Source organism: Mytilus californianus, unplaced genomic scaffold (assembly GCF_021869535.1).
Source record: "Mytilus californianus isolate M0D057914Y unplaced genomic scaffold, xbMytCali1.0.p SCAF_4, whole genome shotgun sequence".
In the NCBI taxonomy this organism is placed as follows: domain Eukaryota; kingdom Metazoa; phylum Mollusca; class Bivalvia; order Mytilida; family Mytilidae; genus Mytilus; species Mytilus californianus.
In genome coordinates, this window is record NW_026262690.1 from 126,626,172 (window position 1) to 126,645,341 (window position 19,170).

The following is a 19,170-nucleotide window of genomic DNA, read 5'->3' on the forward strand; positions in this document are numbered from 1 at the left end:
TTTCTACTAATTTACATTGTTAGGGAACGGGGATCCATGGGGGCAATCAACATTTGAATATTAAACAAAACGGGTCACCAATAGTTACTCCATTCAAAGGCAGAACACCAGAAGGTCATTACGATTGATAGTTCTAAACATACTCTGCTACTGATTTTCTTTAGATTTTGTTTTCATTTGCTATTTTATAAAATATTGTAACATTGTATACATACAGACTTTTTACTGCTGGTAGGTCTGAAAATGCTCCTTGTTGTATTGTAGTTAATTGATTGTTTTGCAAATCTCTGAAACAAATGAATTTTTATATTCAATAAGTTTTACACTAAGGAAGTCGTTTTGATAAATATCATATAAACTTTGTATGGCTATGACGCCAGTCAATTAATAACTTTGACTATAGGCAAAAGTAATTCACCGATGTTTATACCAGCCACGGCTGTGCAGCATATTTTTAACATGTATATGACTCGAAATTTAAGAGTTTAAACTTATTCTAAAATCCTGTACTACCCCTCCCTTCACTTTGGGTCTTCTTCAGAATTCAATTTGGTCGCTATCTATGCGTGTTTATACTGGTAACATTCACAAGTTGTGTCTATCAGATGAAATAAAGAGATCATATCAAGGAATCAGTCGTTAGACAAAACAAAATATCTATGAGTATTATATATCTCCTCAAGAGAGGCGAGGTTTGTGAAACAGTTGTATTTTCAAAATGCAACCAGTAGGGCAATAGAAAGCTGTCACGTTGGTCAATTAACTAAAAACTTTTCTATGCATGGTATTTAAATTTTCTCTAAAACAGCTTGATTAACAGCTATATTGATTATGTCATTAAAATTTCTAACGAAGAGTTTAAATCATTACAGATAGAACGGGTATATATTTTTTTGTAATTGTGATAAAATTTGACCCGAAAGAAGTACTCCATGCTATAAAATATTTTTGAGATAGAGTAGGTGCGATTTTTAAATTTGTATTTATTTTCTACAACAACAAAAAATGCATTACGAAATAATTGTGCTCTCGAGCATGAGAGAGAAATTATATAAAAGAACAGGATTTCATTCTTTATTTTCTTTGAGAAATTCGGTATAATTATCCCATTTTCGCATTTTATTGGCAAAATAAGCATTGTGCAGCTGTTTCCATTTTAATGCCTTAGTGACATGCTGATGTTCTATCCAGCAGGTTTTAAATTTGTGTTTCTATACTTATTTCAAGTTTTCTGAACTATTTGTTAACTCTAAATCTAGAGGAAAGTATATTATCACAGAAAATAGAACAAAGTAACAAATATTTATTTCCTGTATCTTCTGTATGCATTTCCATATGTATATATGTGTTAAGGTCTAAATTGACCAAAAGTAATTTCAGTTTTACATGGCCTAAGACCATTTAATACGCATGTGGTATGATATGTATAACTTTTCTTTCTAACCAAAGTACATGCACATTTTTATGTCTGAAAGAATTATTTATTACAAAACAACTCCAAAACAATATTCATGGGTGAAAAGAAAATTGCATGTTCATATTAGGCCTCGATTCATTCAAAAATCATTATTTTCAAACACAGCCTGATATAGATTTTTCTAAATCCTGAATCATTGTAATAAATCTGATATATCAAATGACTGTTCTGTTGATTTTAATACACGATATCTTATATAAAATGACATTGACAAAAAAAGTGTTGCAATATTTAAATATTTAAGGCCCAAATCGTGATAGTTAAAATTGTTCGATTTAAACGTCAAAAATAAACACACAACGTTCAAAGTTAAATTGACAATTTTGCCTATAATACATTGCATATTTCAATGAAGCTTTTTCAACTGTCTTATAATTCTCTACGACACGGTCAAGCCAAGTTTTTGTAAGTTTGGTCCAGTTTTTCCATCCTATGCGGTCCAGGGACACAGTTATCGTCCTTTGATTTTCTTTGTCTACACCTTAAGTCCCTAATGTGGATAGTGTATAACTTGCACATTGTTATGCATACACCTTCCAAATTCATTCCTAGATATGTTGTGCATAAAATAGTAAATACAAAGTTACGGGTAAAAAAAATGAGTCATGAAGTTTTAGTTTAAGTAATAAGTTGGTCAAGTAGAAAAGGGATAAAAATATAAGTATTCTGAAGCTGTAAAACGAATTATAGATATCATTTTCATAGAATTGTCCATATTTTGAATTAGATCTGCAGACTTTACTATAATTTTGCTACAGTTTACCCGAAAGTAATACACTACACTGTAGAAACCTTTTTAAGATACAGCTTTTGTATGTATTGTCTAAAAGAAATGCACTATGAAATAACTGTGTTCTCGGGTAAATAACGAATTTTAATAATCTGACATAAAGAAATGTGTCTTTGTTGAAGTAGTTTTTTGTTTTTGTAGTGATTAGGATTATGTTACAATGTTTTCGGCTGTATCCCAATTTTTGATATGTTTACCTATTATGTCTGTTTGTTTTGCCCACACATTGCAGTCAACATAATGGAATTCTATGCGACTGTCATACAAGTGAGAGGTTTAGCTAGCTATAAAACCAGGGTTAACCCACCATTTTCTACATTAGGAAATGCCTGTACCAAGTCACGAATATGACAGCTGTTTTCCAATCGTTGAAGAGTTTGTGATTTTGATTTTGCTATTTTAGAAAGGACTTCCCATTCTGAAACAAGAAACAAGACTACCAAAGGGTAGAGGTTTTTGACTTGGGCAGGCGCATAAAAACGAGGTGACTAAACATGCTTAATGAGATCTCAACCCTTCCCTATACCTCTAGCCAATATAAAATAAACAAACACACAGGAATACGCACAGCTAGTAAACCTCATTTCAAAGGAAGTTCAGGACCCTATAAGTGAATCAATATTAATTCCAGAAAATGCCATCGTTAATGACTTGACAACAGTATCGTAACTATATTCCTTCTGAATAAGTCTATTTAAAGGTTTGGATAGGTTTTCTAGTGAATGACGACATTGTTGTGCTTTGTATAGAATATTACCATAACAGATGAGATGTGAAATACCTGAACGTATAAGATGTCTGCAATTTATATATATTTACGAATGATGTCCTTGTACCGATGATAAAATTGAGTAAAAGTGTTAACAAGCTTGTGATATCAAACATGTCAAAAACTCTGGTGTAATATTTGTTGAATATTACATGTATTACAGATATTTCTTTCTTTAAAATAAAAAAAGTTGTTACATACAAGAGCGAATCGACCAAGTTGAGATACATAAACACCATAAGATGGTGCAAAGGGAACGTCGCCTTCTACAAACGAATAATTAACAATAGAAATGAATAATCATCTCTTTGATAGTAAAATTTAGAATTAAACTTCCCTATAAAGATAATGCTATATAATCGTGTACCTTTAGTATATAAGAAAATCTATATAAAACTTCGTCAACCGTAAGGGGCGTAACTCCGAGTATCATTCATGCATACAGAACACGACTGAACATGATCTGACAACTATAAAAAAGTAGATTATGTCTGAGAGGTTCTATACGTATCTGAATCGAACGTAGGAACAATAATTCTTGTTTATTTTTACATGTGTTATCACATCTTAAATGCCTACAGTCACTATCGATAAGAAAGGAGACAGAAGATACGAAAAAGGTATGAACGTATTTCTCTTGCGGACAATTAAGTCGATTAAGACTTCATCACACCGATGTCCCGTTTCCGACCGAATTTGTACCAGTTAGAGCAGAAACCTCTTACCCTTCTGGAGCACCTGAGTTTATCCTGTTTTTTGTTCGGAAATCTTAAAGAGGCATTAGCTACAAGATAAAAAAAATAATATTTTTTTTTCTGTTCTATCATCAGTCGAGGCAAATAGGAAATTGCATACTATTATGAAATATCCTAATCTAACACATTATTATGAAATTTCATAATATTAGTTTATCGGATAATTTTGTAACTATATTATGGGTTTTCGTAATTCATAAAATTATGGAAATACATAAGATAAGAAAATTTTTATAATTTTAAATATTTTTTTCGGTCGTTTTTTGGGCCCCGTGACTAATTTTGGGAAATTTCTAGAAAAAAAAAAGTTATTTTTGAGTGGCGTTTATACCAGGTCATAATGAACAACTGTCAGATTTTCGTCGACACGCCTTAAATTCTCCCGACACTACCCTCTTTGTTTGTTGGAAATAATTTAACAAAGGGAGACAACTAGTATCGGTTCAAACTACAACTTGCGGTTATAGTTCTTTGATAAATCGATGTTTTAAAAACTAATCTAAGGTTGAAGATGTGTTTTTATTATATTTCTAATCTAATTTGCATGTGATTTCAGGTGCATACTTCACTTTCATTGTTGAAATCTTAAATTATCTAGTTTAAGACGTTTGAAATGAATATACTTAAAACAAATTTTACAGGTTTTTCTAACCAATTGTCTGTTGTCATGTTGAAACAATAAAATATCAAAATACCAAATAAAATATTATCTAGCAAAGTTCATTTAATGCATAACGATGTATTTGTTCACTAAAATAATGACCATGTAATCACATTTTATCAAGTTGTATTGAACGTTATTATCATACTTGACTTTTTATACTAACGTATGCAATGTATATGTTTGCATTTTGTTTCATTTTCATGATGAGGGCCTCAGGGAAGATTAGTTAAATAGCTCACTGTGTAACCCTCTTAAAATAAAGTATTGTTGTTGTTGTTGTTGTTGACAAAAAACAAAAATATTTAACAACCTTAATCAAATGTCTGATCTTAATTTTATAAATAGCGATATTTTCTTTACCGCGTGTAGAAACTCTATATATTTTTTTAATTTGAGAATTATTTTTTAAATATTTTAGAGTATTCTTTTGTTGATTTAGCAACTGTTAATTGGATCATGGAAGTATTATATTGTCAATATAAACTACTTCCATGATCGGATAATTATGATAAGATTACATCGGAAGATACGGCATTTAAGTGCATAACGATGTATCATGGTTTATTGTCATCACTGCTGTCAAGATATGTAGCGTGTACAACATGTAATAACAACTCACCTTGGTATAATTAAACAACAAAATTTATTGTTTACAAACGAAACGATTGCAGAAAATTTATGTTGTAGTAGGAGTATTTGTTTTAAAAAAAATACATATTTTTAACGAAACAATTGCTATATTACGCAAACGTTTTGATTTAAATGTTTCATTAAGTTTTGAATATTTCATAATTGTAAACTTTTATATTGAATGTACATTTTATGTTTATTATATAATTTGAAAGTGGTGTTTTGTAAATATCTGCATTTGCAAGTCCGTCTGCCAGCAAAAATTGTTTGTGATTTAGTTAAGGAAGAGAGCATAAAAACAGGCAAAATTATTATAATAAATATACATAAGAATAATGTTATACTTGTATTACAATTATACACAAATTTAGAAATATTTTTGTATCAGAAAATTATATAAATTTAGGTCGAAAATTGATATGGCATAGAACAATTTTAATTGAAAGACCAATGTAATTAAAATATTGATCTCTGATTTCGTTCTACTATATATGACTATGTAGTATAACAAAATCAGAGATTTTACTTTTATTTCAATATAGTTGAAAAAGACTACGTTTTCGATAATTTTGATTTACATGGAAGTGGCAAAGTAAGGTAGAGCCACAAAAAAGTTCATACAATTCATAAATTGCGGAACTCTGGAGTCAAGTAGACAAAACGATCTTTCGGCTTCAAAATGATTTACTTTGAAAAAGTTAAAAAAAAATGTAGTGCCGATATACGAAATTGTTTGTCGAATGTCAGTATATGATAAAGTTTCTTTAATAAAAAAAAATATGGGGATTTTGAATTTCAACTAGTAAGGAGATTATTTAAGATGCTTGCGTAGAAAATTATTGTAGACTAAATAATTATGATAATAAGAAATCTTCATATTATACATTTATTTCAATATGGTAGCTTGTAAAGATCTAACCAATCTTTCAGGTATAAAACCACTAATTCATAGCCCCATTGCTTTCTATGTTAAATTCTGCAATTTCAAGCATTAATGGCTACTTTATCTTAAGTTCAAATAAAGTGGCAGTTATTTCATGTCAAAACTGTACCTTATCCTGACTTGTGCTGAAAAAATCAACATAACTTTAATTGCATATGCGTACTGGTTCCCGGAAGTTTGACAGTACAAAAAAAAACTTCAAATCTGAACAACAGGGCAAATGTGCCCTCCTATCATAATTTCATTAACTTCTTTATTATTATTCAAATAAATCTTTCAACAAGGGTTCTACAGTGATCCCAAGTCCCCAAGCTTTCATTTGATACAAAAACTACCCAAATATATCCACTATTGACAAAGATAAGCTATGCGTAGGAACTATTTTGTTCAAAATATATACTTCTTTCTTGTATGTTCTTTCCGACCGGGCCTGCGTTAGTGGTTCTATACCTTCACAATGATGCTTAAACAAGCGCTTACTTTGAAAATGTTTTAACCTGCTACATTAACAGGGACTCCAAAGGAAGTATGGTCACGTAGTCTTCTTTCGACTGGCAGTAAAACGCTTGACAAAGTCTTTTATGCTGTGCAGGATGTACGTATTTGCAGTCACATCCGGTCAGAATTAGGACGTAAAATCTGATGCCGTGTGTAAAGAGACTGTAACTGTAATTCTACATTGACAATAATATCTTGGTGTACATTTGATACAACCATTTGTACTAACGCCCTCAAGGTGTATATAAAACAAACAAGTATAAATTAATATTTACAGCACCGGCGATAATACATTTAGTACGCCAGACGCGCGTTTCGTCTACATAAGACTCATCAGTGACGCTCATATCAAAATAGTTGTAGAGCCATAAAAGTACAAAGTTGAAGAGCATTGAGGATCAAAAATTCCAAAAAAAAGGTTGTGCCAAATACGGCTAAGGTAATCTTTTCCTGGTATAAGAAAGTCCTTAGTTTTTCGAAAAATTCAAAGTTTTGTAAACAGGAAATTTATAAAAATGACCACACAATTGATATTCATGTTAACACCGAAGAGCTGACTACTGGGCTGGTGATACCCTCGGGGACGAAACGTCCACCAGCAGTGGTATCGACCCAGTGGTGTAAATAGTTATCAAAGGTACCAGGATTAAGTTTAACAGTCCCAATAGTCAGAAATTTAAAATATTACAATATCATGATGAATATAAACAAAAAAAAAACTATATTTTCTCTTAATTCAAAAACAATAAAATCCATATAGCATATGTTTATATTTTATATTATGAGTAAACAAGACCATATAGCCTTGATTTATCGACAAATACCAGATTTTGCTTTATGTTTTGTTTTCAATATAAACTGGGAACCTGTCGTCAATCTAAATTATGCAAGAAAAAAAGAAGAATAACAAAAACAAAACAGCATATTTGTTAAAGAATGAAATCTTCTGAACGTACGACATTCTTCACAATCTATATTATAATCTAATCAGATTTAGGAGACACACTCCTGTAAAATAACATTCTGTATGATAAGTAAATTCTACAAACTTGCAGTGATAGCATAATATAATTGGCTACATTATTAGAAACAGATGTCTGCGATGATTATTTAAAGGGACATTAATTACTATATTTATCGTTATGAAAGTGTTTTCCATTCAAACTTTTACTAAATCAAAGATAGGGACGGATATTGAGCAATAATTTAAAAAAAATAACAAACACAGTATATCATCGATATAAAGTATTTGATATATCATTTTTTTAAATTTATTTATTAAGTACAGGAATCGTTAATGTTACAGTGCCCTCGTAAGAAAGGTCGTTGGCAAATATCTAGACGGTTTATACATATTGTGAGAATTGAAAAAATCCTTACATAAATTTATATTCCCCATTTTACATGATGCACTTAGAACCTTATTTTCCCAAAGTCTTTCATTTTTTGACTACTCTGTTTTTAAGCACACCGGTCTATACACTTTCGTTTAAACTTATAATATATTAAAAGATTATAATGTCCCTAAGTGAGTATTATATAAAAAAACACATAGCTAAAAGGGTGATAGAGCAGATTGTTACCCCGAGAAAACATGGTCAACCTCGGCGAAGTCAAGGTTGACAATGCTTTTTCGAGGGGTATCAATCTGCTCTATCACCCTCTCAGCTATGTGTTGTTTAATTTATTATACTGAATGTCCTATCATTATTGTCTTTTACAGATTAATTTTATTGTAAAAGTAATTTCTATGACGTCACGTACATAACAACGTTACAGGTATTAGAAAAAACAACAAACGTGAGGCAAGATGTTTTATTTTTTTATTTTGACAGTCAAATAATAAAATCTGAGCCAAAACGTAGAACTTAAGCATTGTATTTAATTATCCAATTCATTGTCCTTTAAATTATCGATTTTTGATTGGTCTTGACGAGAGGGTGACATTTAAAAAAAGTTGTCACCCGCTTAGCCATGTGATAGAGTAAAATAACACCCTCGTATTAGCCAATCAAAATATGGCATTTTAACGTGAAGTATAATAATATAAATTGACTAAGGGGCGTTGTTTATCGAAGCTGTCCTATGGTCTGTCCTAAGATCTATCTTAGAAATAAGTTAAATGTATTTTGAGTACCGACTTACTGTATATCGAAGCCTAACCACTTTCCTAAGTGTTACAGGAAAGAAAACTGGGACTTAAAAAAAATGTTTTTAGAATGCATCGAACTTTAGCTGTAGTAATACATTCTAAGATTAAAAATTTGGAAAATTACAGTTAAATGTAAATATTTATATATGTAACACGCCCAAACGTGTCCTTCCCCCAAACGTGTCTATTCTCCCCGAACGTGTCCGTAATATTCATTATTTCACTAACGTGTCCGTAATATTCAATATTCCACTAACGTGTCCGATAATTGTTATCGCCAAAACGAGTCCACTGTTAAACGCAAGAACGTCTCTTTTCTTTTAGCGCTAATATGCATTTATGTCTTTAAATTTTGACTGAAATTGCTTAATGTCCAGTTGCAAGTACTTCATGCTCATTAAGAGCGAACACACAAACATTTCTAGTGCAGTTGAATTAATCATTTACTATGTAAATTGTGTGTTACTAATAAACTCCGATGATGCCTTTTATATTAGTCCGACGGCGGGCTTTAGGCAGAATTTACTTCCCTTTTTTTCAACAGTTCTGATATTTTAAAAGCTCTTCAAATCAAAAACATTAAAAAAAATTTAAGTTTCGAGCATATTTAAAGACACACAAACAGAGACATAGCTTCCACCAGTGCCAAATATTTCATGCGTTATTTAAACGAAATTATGTTAATAATAATTACTGTAGATAGGTTTTATTATCATACCTGGAATTCAGGATTGAACCTTATTTTTTAACGGTTATTCTGAATTAACAGATGGGATTGTAATCTAAAAAAAAATATGAGGCAGTAAAGACCGATGTTTTTGTTCTGATGAGCATTATTGCAGGTAAAAGCTCATTTTAAAATAATTAATTGCTGGTAATGTAGTTACGAAATTACTTGTTTAACAAAGTGCATCAGGAAATACATGTAATTCCTAAATTTTAGTAATTACATGTAAGTCCTAAATTTTAGTTATTACATGTAATTCCTAATTTCACCTATTTACTGTAACATATATAATTCGTCTAATTAACGGCCAAAACATGTTACTTTAACAAAACGTTTTTTACTGCTAGATTTGTTTATCTTTACCAAAATTTAATCACAAAAGCTTGCTTTTACTTCTTATAACTGGCCGTGAATTAACCTTAGCTTCAACATACGTGATTTCTGACAACTTGTCAATGAGTGGGTAAAAAATGACTCCTGTATGTAATGTCTCTTTTTAAAAGATTTGATATAAAGTACATGTACATGTTGTTTTGAACAGTCCGAATATTTTAATAGGTGAAATATTTTTATCAGGAAAGATACTAAAATTTGTGTTATAAACGAATATGTATAAACGATTGTTTAGTGCCGAGAATGATGGTATCGATATATGGGATATGACTTCATAACAAAATTCTCACATTATCATTTCTTGTGAATATTTTATTCTCTAGAAACTGTCTTTTTGTGGCTCAATTCAACAACACACTTTTTTCACACAAGATTTGTTATAAAACTAAGTGTCATATTTTCTTTTCCCTCTTTTCTGTTTCAATTACCATGTACATGTATGAGGCTATGCTTGGGTCATCATTTATGAAAATATGAAAGGGATTTACAGAAATGTGTATAATGGGACCAAAAATATTAATAACAGGTGATGAAATATAAATTTAAGGTTGCTTGATTGTTAATCGCTTAACGTCCGGCGGCAAATATTTTATGCATGTTTAGGAATAATATAAATACCAAGTCGCAGAGGAATAAAGAATAAAGCGAAATCGTAAAAAAAAATTAAAAGAAATAGAACTATAGAAACGATGATATGAAACCCCAACCATTACCACACACTCTAATAAGTACATTTCTAAATAAATATATTTAATGGTCTCTCAAAGGAATGATCACACCAAGGTTCTGGATCCGCCCTCGGTTAAAATACGCCTTCAACAATAAGAAAACCCAAACCATATAGTTGGCTTTAAAGGCCCCGACATGAAAAATACGAAACGATTCGATAAGGAAATATAACGGCCTTATTAATGACAAACCAATTTATGAAAGAAAAAAAAAATATATCACAGACATAAACCAGGTTAATTCTAGAAACAAGCAGACAAATGCTTATTGGCCTGACACAATTATTTCGTAGTGGATTTCTTTGTGACAAACAATGCATATTAAAAAAAAAGAAGGATAATTTTATTTTAAGAGGGTCTGGTATTCAGTTTGACAGCTTCAGAATTTTTGTTTACCTTTTCAAACTGGACAAAATAACTACTTCACATAAAAATTCATACTCTATTTTTTACATGTAATGTCACCCATGAATAAAATATAAAATATAAATAAATAAGGAAGATACGAAAAAATCTTCAAGTTATACATTGTCCACACTAGGGACTTAAAAACTCAACCTGAATATACTATAAACTTCTTTGTTGATGTGTGGTTGAAAAATCTACAAATAATGTGACACAATTGAATCTTTATAAAAAACATGTATTGAAGATGTCTTTGTTTAAAAAAATTGTTTAATTATAACAACAGTATAATAGTTTAATGTTGTATAAGGTTTTTAGTATTATGCTGATGCCATTTGTTTTTTTACTTCAGGACATCGTAACTTTTAGAATAGTCCTAGGATCGTTCTTAGAAACCCATATGTATTTATCCTAACCAAAAAGAACCAAATTTATGACATATCTTATTATTTTAGGAGACCTTCGCTTACGTGAATTAGGACTGAGATGTGTCCTCATATCATCTTAAGACACGTCCCATTCCTAGGTCAGCTTCTTTGACACGACACCATATCTCAAAATATCATAACTATTATGAATAGTTATTAAGAAAACAATATTTTAACGTTCATTTTAGCACTATATGTTCTGGATTTTAACGATTCATTCAAATTAGTTATTCATTACTTATATGACATTTCAAACACAGTTATACTTCAAAAATCTTGTAAAACGGTCAATAGTTTTTTTTCCCAACGATATTGCAAAAGTTTGTGTATTCCATAAGCATATAAGATTAGTGATAAACCCATTGAAGAACAAATGCATCAGTCGGAATATTGTTTTTTTTTTTTTTATCATAACGCAAGTTTTTGTTGTGATACATCGTTGAGATCTCAAAAACATGTTTAACCCCGCCGCATGCACATGTCCCAAGTCAGGAGCCTAGCTCTAGCTTTTGTTAGTCTTGTATGCTTTTTTATTTTAGTTCATTCATATATTTCGGAGTTTAGTATATGACGTCCATTTACACATTTTTGTTTAGGGGCCCTCTGCGAGATTTTCTCGCTGTGTTTAAGACCATTCGGTGGCCTTCGGCTGTTTTCTGCCCTATGGTCGGGTTGTTGTCTCTTTGAAATATTTCCCATTTCTATTCTAAATTTAATACACAAGTTTCACGAGTGTGTAATACAAATTAGTTCGGACGGAAACAAGTTACTCTATAATAACGTTTTAATTTCACATTATGTAAAAAGAAAACTATGTTGAAATATAATGGCATACCGAAGAAATTTTGCAGTTAATGAAAGAAGCCTGAAGATTCCATACGTTTTAGCATTGGCCTTTTTATTGGAATTAAACTACTAACAAACATAACGCTTAGATTCATAACGTAACTACAAGTTTGTGCTTTTTCTGTATTATTTTTTCCCTATCGTTTGTAAAAATTGTTCAGTCCGTTAGATCCTCGTGTTTATATATTTTTTTTAATTAGAAGGTCTTTTTAGTTTTAGTTAATTGCTGTGCCAAATACTCTTTCTTTTGTATTTAATGTTTGATTTTATTCCGGACAATGTGAGTTCGTATCAAATCATGTTTTTCATACGAATGTCGGTTATTTGAAAGACAGTCCACTATACATCATTTTTATTTTGGAATATTCTAAACATGTTTTAACTCGCATATCTACTGCTTTCGCTTGCAGCTCGAATCTTTCAAATCGCACTTTACTTTTGTAACTCGCAACTCGACTTTCTATAAATAGGAAATGTAGAATCTTTAAATTCGTTGCCTAACAATGTAAAATCGTGGTTGTTATTTAAGAAGAAAGTCTAACAAAAAGAAGTAAATACAAACGAACGAATTTACAAAATCAATTACAAGTAAAATTAAGTATACAGGAAATAGGAAAATACATTGATACGAAACACAAGTTTGTAAAGAAGTAGACATACTAAAGATTTTTTATCTGAAATTTTAGAAAAAAATAAATAACCCATATGGAAAGGCGAGTAAATGAAAAAGGGGCTAATGATCTGGAATAAGACGCTTTTTCGTGATATGGGCGCAGATAACACTTAAGATACATGTCAAAAATCGTTAATTGATCAGATATTTGTGATATTTCATTATATACGTACCACATCCAATTATGTATTTGTATTATATATCGATATGGCATTCCATCTGCCTTTTGTCAAACTTATTAAAATGCAGTATGCTTTTCAAGGTTAGAAAAATACGATACGGCTGAGATATCTTATGCATTGCTCCCATTCAAGAATACATTGCCACCCTACATGTATGTGTAGCCCTATCAAACAGCTGAATTTATACATATTAATATTCTTGTTTTTATTGGAAATTTATTTTCAACAAGTAGAAATAAATTAACGCAGAACTGTGATGTTTTTGTGTTGTTTTGTTCAATAATCATAATTATCTTTCAAATTTTGAATAATGTATAAATAGATTGACCATGATTAGTTGTTTGCATTATCATGAACTCCCATAACTTTAAAGGAAATTCAATGATAAAAAAAATATTGTATATGTTATATACTTCTTACGATTCACTAATCGAAAGCGGTTGCATAATTTACAATGAAAAAAAACACACTTGTATTAAGTTATAGATTATGTATAGTGTGGGAATATTGAAGTTTACAGTTTATCGCGATAAATCAGACACCTTTCACATGTCAACACTTTGCAAATGGGGTTTTCCTACCACAAGTATCTAAATGTAGAATTTCTAGCGAAATATTAAGTGTTATCCAGTTGAACAACTTGTAGAATACTGAGATAGACTAAATTAATGAAGTTTGATTAACCGTCCAAGATAGATTTTGTTGTACATGTACCTTTAAATTAAATGTGTTATAACAGTAACTATCACTTTTATTAGTGGATCATCATTGAAATTAATGTTGTTCTTTCTAATAACTTAAACTGAGTAAAGCAATCGTTCGAGTTGGAAAAACACATGTATACGAAACTGATCTTCAATATAAATAAAAAGACATGTGAGGTATATGTCATCGAAACAGCAACGAAACGACAAAAAACATCTAAGAAACCACACTGCCTTCAGTAATTGACATAAGTCCTCTATCTATCAAGTGGTGAATTAATATTAAACGGAAACACTTAACACTTTATAGTAAACCGAAAGACGTTCCGAAATTGAGACATAAACAATATGTGTGGCGAGGTGAAACTAATTTTTGGTATACTAGTATCTTAAGCTAGGTTCACACTACCGATCAGATCTACTCGATGATCCCGATTGGCCAAATTCCCACGACAAAGCGCAACCAAATTTTTGATCGGGCCTGTTAACGACTTCCACCCGGCCGCTATTCGACGGTACACGACTTTAGCTCCAGACCTTTCACGAGTCCTTAATGACTCCATCACCACTCCAACCCAACCATTACTTTAATGCATACTAGATTATTCCAAACAATTCACGACATCTACAAGATCTTTACTCGACTAGCCTGCCCAGAGCAACTATGATCGATCTTAGCCATATCTCAACCAGACATGATCGACCTGATCGTACAGGAGTCGTAGTGATAGTTGGGAATTGATCGGGTCGTTGTGAATTTGTTATACAACGCCGCCCATCAAAGGAGACATAAAGTGTTACCGTTGTCCGTCTGTCTGCACGTACGCATCAACAATTATTTTCCGTTCTCTACCGTTAGTTTAAATATTATAAAACTTATACACAATGCTTATGAAACCACAGATCATGTTTTAATTTGGGTTTCGTCACTTTTTACAGTTCTTGAGTAATTGCCCTTTATAATTTTATAAAGCTGTATATATGCAAGCGAGAGCATTGTCACGGAAGGCCTGAGTAAAATCATACATTTGACATATCTACAGTGAAATGAAGCAGTTGAGTTTGTGTGCAAGGTGGTTGGGACTTCCAGGAAGACAAGTTAATAGCTTGAAGAGAGCATAGAAGACGAACAAGAAGGCGTAGACAGCAACGGGTGCCCAGAAATCTAGATAAGGCAGCGGCTGATTTATCCTGTGACCACTGCATAAGCAAGCATGTACGACTGTTGCAATAGCTTAACAGAGACGACCACAATGGCTTTAAATTCTTCCTTAGAGATAATTCCCTAACATTCTTGTTGAACGAGTCAGACCAGTCTCCCAATAGTTTAATATGCCTTGATCGGGCTTGATCGAGTTGATCTGCTCGGCAGTGTGGACATAGCTTAAGCGTCTATCAGTTGATTACGCATTCAATAAAAGAACATACAATACATGCAGGAAAGTAACTTAGCTATACTTTTCTAAGATTTTAAATCATTTATGTTTCAAATTTAGAGCAAAGTGCTGTCAACAAACAAGCTGAAAAAGGAGTTTCAGTTCAAGTTTAAGTTGAATTGAAGTCTGAATTCGAGTTTGGTTCAACTTCAAGTTTAATTCTAACTTCGAGTTCGAGCAAGAGTTCGAATAACAGTTCTATTGAGAAATCGAGTAACTGTAGACGAAATTGAGTTCAAGTGATAAATCTTGTCCAACACAATCGAGAAAACAAAGGTTTATTGAAACATAACAAAAATTAATACTAGGATATAGAATGGTGAAATTGGATAACCAACTGACAAATTGGCACAATAACAAATTGAAAGAATGAATAATAATCAGAAAAGTAATGATTCTAGAGGAAGCGGGATAATTACTTTTACCGTTGGTCACTTAATAAGCCTAACTTATACATGTTATAGAAAAGATCTGAAAAAAAAACATTTTAGTCCACTCAAACAATATTTTGTGATTCATTTAATGCTTTTAAAGTCTCTATCGCATGTATATAAGGGTACATCACAGAGCATGCGGTATGTGGTTAAATAGAGATGAAAAAAATCATTTATATGTGTGGTTTGCTACCTGTCTTTATTTCTCTATATATTTGTGTTGTCCATATTCTCTCTTCTGAATACATATATACATATATTTATATATAAGCACACCAGTATTCTCTTTTTTTTTTAAATATTCAGGTCTACCCTTTATTTTTATTTGCCCTTTATCCACTGTGCCATATATTTTCTATTTTAGCCCATAATTTGAATTCTGTAAACCCCACCAAGTCTCTTTGTAGTTGCATACAAATATATTTTATAGATTATAATGCACTTTTCAATTTGGTCGTAATAAAAATGAAACAACGTCAAGAAGTACCTAAACTACATTAAATAACGAAACTAGATTTAGAAAAAAAGTAATGATTTGGAAGATTTTGAAAGACCTTCCATGAATATCAAAAATAGAAATATGCTACAATTTCATTACAGTTTCATATATAAACGCCTATAAGGTTGTAGAAGTAAATGACTTGAAATGACTATTTCGTAATTGTATAGAGATTGACATGTACATATGGTATATACTATGTCTCGCATTGAAAACCGTTTATTTTATACGGTTTTTGGCTTGTGTGTTGTTCTTCTTTTCTTTGCCTTTTGAATATTGTGATGTTATCTGATTACATATAATTCATCTTCCTCTAATCTTATTTTTGTCATACTCTGAAATCTACAGATTTTAGACACCAAAGATCACTTTTGCAACCTTGTGATTAATTGATAGATTGTTAGTGAATAACGCCACATTCATCACTTTTGGCTATTTATATTGACGCCGGAACCGGTGTACCCGGAGAGAACAATCGACCTTTAGTAAGACAACTGACAATTCTAGTCAATTAAGATAAGAGTCAGCCCAGTCCAACCAAAGACTTGAATATTGTAATTTGATGCGTCTTAGTTGGACACGTGTCATTTAGGAGTACATGTAGGAGCAAACACTATAGTCGGATAGGAGTCAGATTAATGTGTTATTGTTTGCTGTCTTACAATCGATTTATTTGTGTCCATATTTTAATGGAGTGGCTAATCGTCCGGTTAGTAATAGTGAAAAATCTCTATTTGTCCGGCCTTCCGTTTGCGAATGCGCAAATCTCTATTGTCTATAAAAGAGTCATGTGGCGCTGAAAGTGTCCCGGATGAGGTGTCGGATAACACACGCGCGTATGCAACGGATGTTTTGAGAATTGGAGAACGCGTGATTTATATTTAAAACTGTCATAAAGAAAACTAGATTGCTTCAAAAAATTTTTTTTTATATATTAGTGACTCCAGAACAATAGCTTAAAAAGTATACATGTAAACTGAGAGGAATAAAGCCTGACATCAAACTGAAATTGCTGATTTACCCCATGGAGGCAAACGCATTCGGATAATGACTAAATCAAATATGCTTGAATTCATTATTTCTAAGTTCTACCACAACAGAGGTCTTTGAACATGCACTGATATACCTTGACTCGGAATAGGATATCAGGGTTGGAGTAACCCCCTTTTTTTAATTCTGTTTATTATTTAACTTATATTTCTCTATTGTAAACACAATCTTACTTTCAGGGAAGGTTACATGTGCCTACCGTTCTCTCTTATTTCCTATGAGTCAATAATCCCCGAAGATTTTAAATAAAAAAATCGTGTCTGAAAATCATTTGACGACCTAATTTGAACCAAACTACAAGGAAATAATAAATTCAGAATCTTATTTTGGAATCATAGACGTCTATTAAGGTCAATAAGCAGTGCTCAGACTCTTTACCTTACATAAAAACTAATAGGTAGAACAAGAAAAAAGATGAGTCTTTTTTTGCCCCTCCCCCAAACTCCTTTAGAATAAAAAAAAAATCTTAATAAAATGTATACTTTGTGGAGAGTTGTCTCATTGGCAATCATACCACATCTTCTATTTTTTCTATTTGTAGTATATTCATTTACATTTTTATTTGTTTCAGTGAATGAATGGAAATAATTAGCACAATTTTTTGCCAAGACTATAAGTAACTAATTCAAAAGTGTATTTTCTGCATAGATGTTGATATACGATTTTAATAATATTTCTCATAACTACTCAGCGTTTATTTTTCTCCTTAAATCACGATGCTATATCTTCACCATTATATTTTTGGCAGGCAAATAGCAAAATACCGTAAAAATGCTATTGGTCCGGCTAGCCAGATAAATAGACATTTTTGACTATGTGTAGGGCTAGCTAGCTAGCTAGCCGGACGAACAGCCACTGCCTATTTTTAATGAAATACTCTGATACAGCGGGAAATGACACGTATACTCAATTCTACCTTTATTTCTCAATACAAGGTAGCTGTATAATAGTTCGTTGGAACACGCTGATTAAGTGTAAACACTTCATTATATAAAATATGTAAGAACAGACTGAAATCACTATAGACCAAGAGTTGTAGATGCTGTTAATTTAAAGGGCATTCTAGTAAATAAACATTAACATGAGAAACCCAGAAGGGAACAACACAACTAACAATACACCATTTATGTGAATCAAGTGATACCAGATCTTCCGAAGATGATTTAGTTTCTTTTTGAAACAAGTGTTGCTCGAGCTTCCGAAGGTAAAACGTACATGTTTGTTTTATTTATCATTATTCTTTTCTGTATTAAATTATGCAAATTTGCGGATTCGAATAGTCGAATGCTCTAAAAATGATCGAAATCCCGGAAAGATTATAGTGTCGTCGCCAAATTGTTTAAGGTCAGCAAATGTGTTATTTGTATGACCAAAATTGACCCTTCCAAATCTGCATAAAATGGTCTTCTAAGCAGTATTTAATTACCAACTTGTATATACACTGTACTGTACATGCACAATGAATATGATAATATGGAATTTAAAAAGACTCCCCCCCCCCTTTTCTATAAAAAAACAAGAAATTAATATTTGAACAAGGCAAACAACTGAGTCATAGGGAGCAACTATTTAACTTCAAGGGAAAAGGGGGAGTGGGGTTGGACGGTTATTGTGTTTTTTAGTCAGAAAGCGAACATTTGTATTATGTTCTTCGACGCTATAAATCATATATATTTTTTTTACAAAATTTAACACTTTAAGGTAGGAGAAAACCGGAATTCAGATATTCTTTTCGTCATCTGATGGACCAGATATAATGTTTTTTCTTAAGAAATACCCCTCCCCCTTTTTCCTCTTTTTCACTTTTTAACCTTTTGAAGTTAAATTGTGACAGTCGTTCCCCAATTAATTTTTGCATGTTAATATTTTACATAATAATATCAGGTCAATAATTTTTAATCAATTTTGTGTACCTTACCTCGGAGATTTTAGGGGGAATGGGACTTCAATACTTAATTGAAGTGATAGGACATGCCGCTGGAATATG

The 19,170-nt window shown here is 31.6% G+C and overlaps 1 long non-coding RNA gene across 1 annotated transcript in view; it reads right to left on the reverse strand.

Annotated features, from left to right (window-relative positions):
- Positions 1–231: 231 nt before the first annotated feature.
- Positions 232–19,170, reverse strand: part of LOC127739378 (uncharacterized) — a 41,617-nt gene continuing 22,678 nt past the window's right edge. The window contains exon 3 of the long non-coding RNA XR_008000423.1: positions 232–287. This is a non-coding gene — a long non-coding RNA (uncharacterized LOC127739378). The remainder of the gene's footprint in view (positions 288–19,170) is intronic.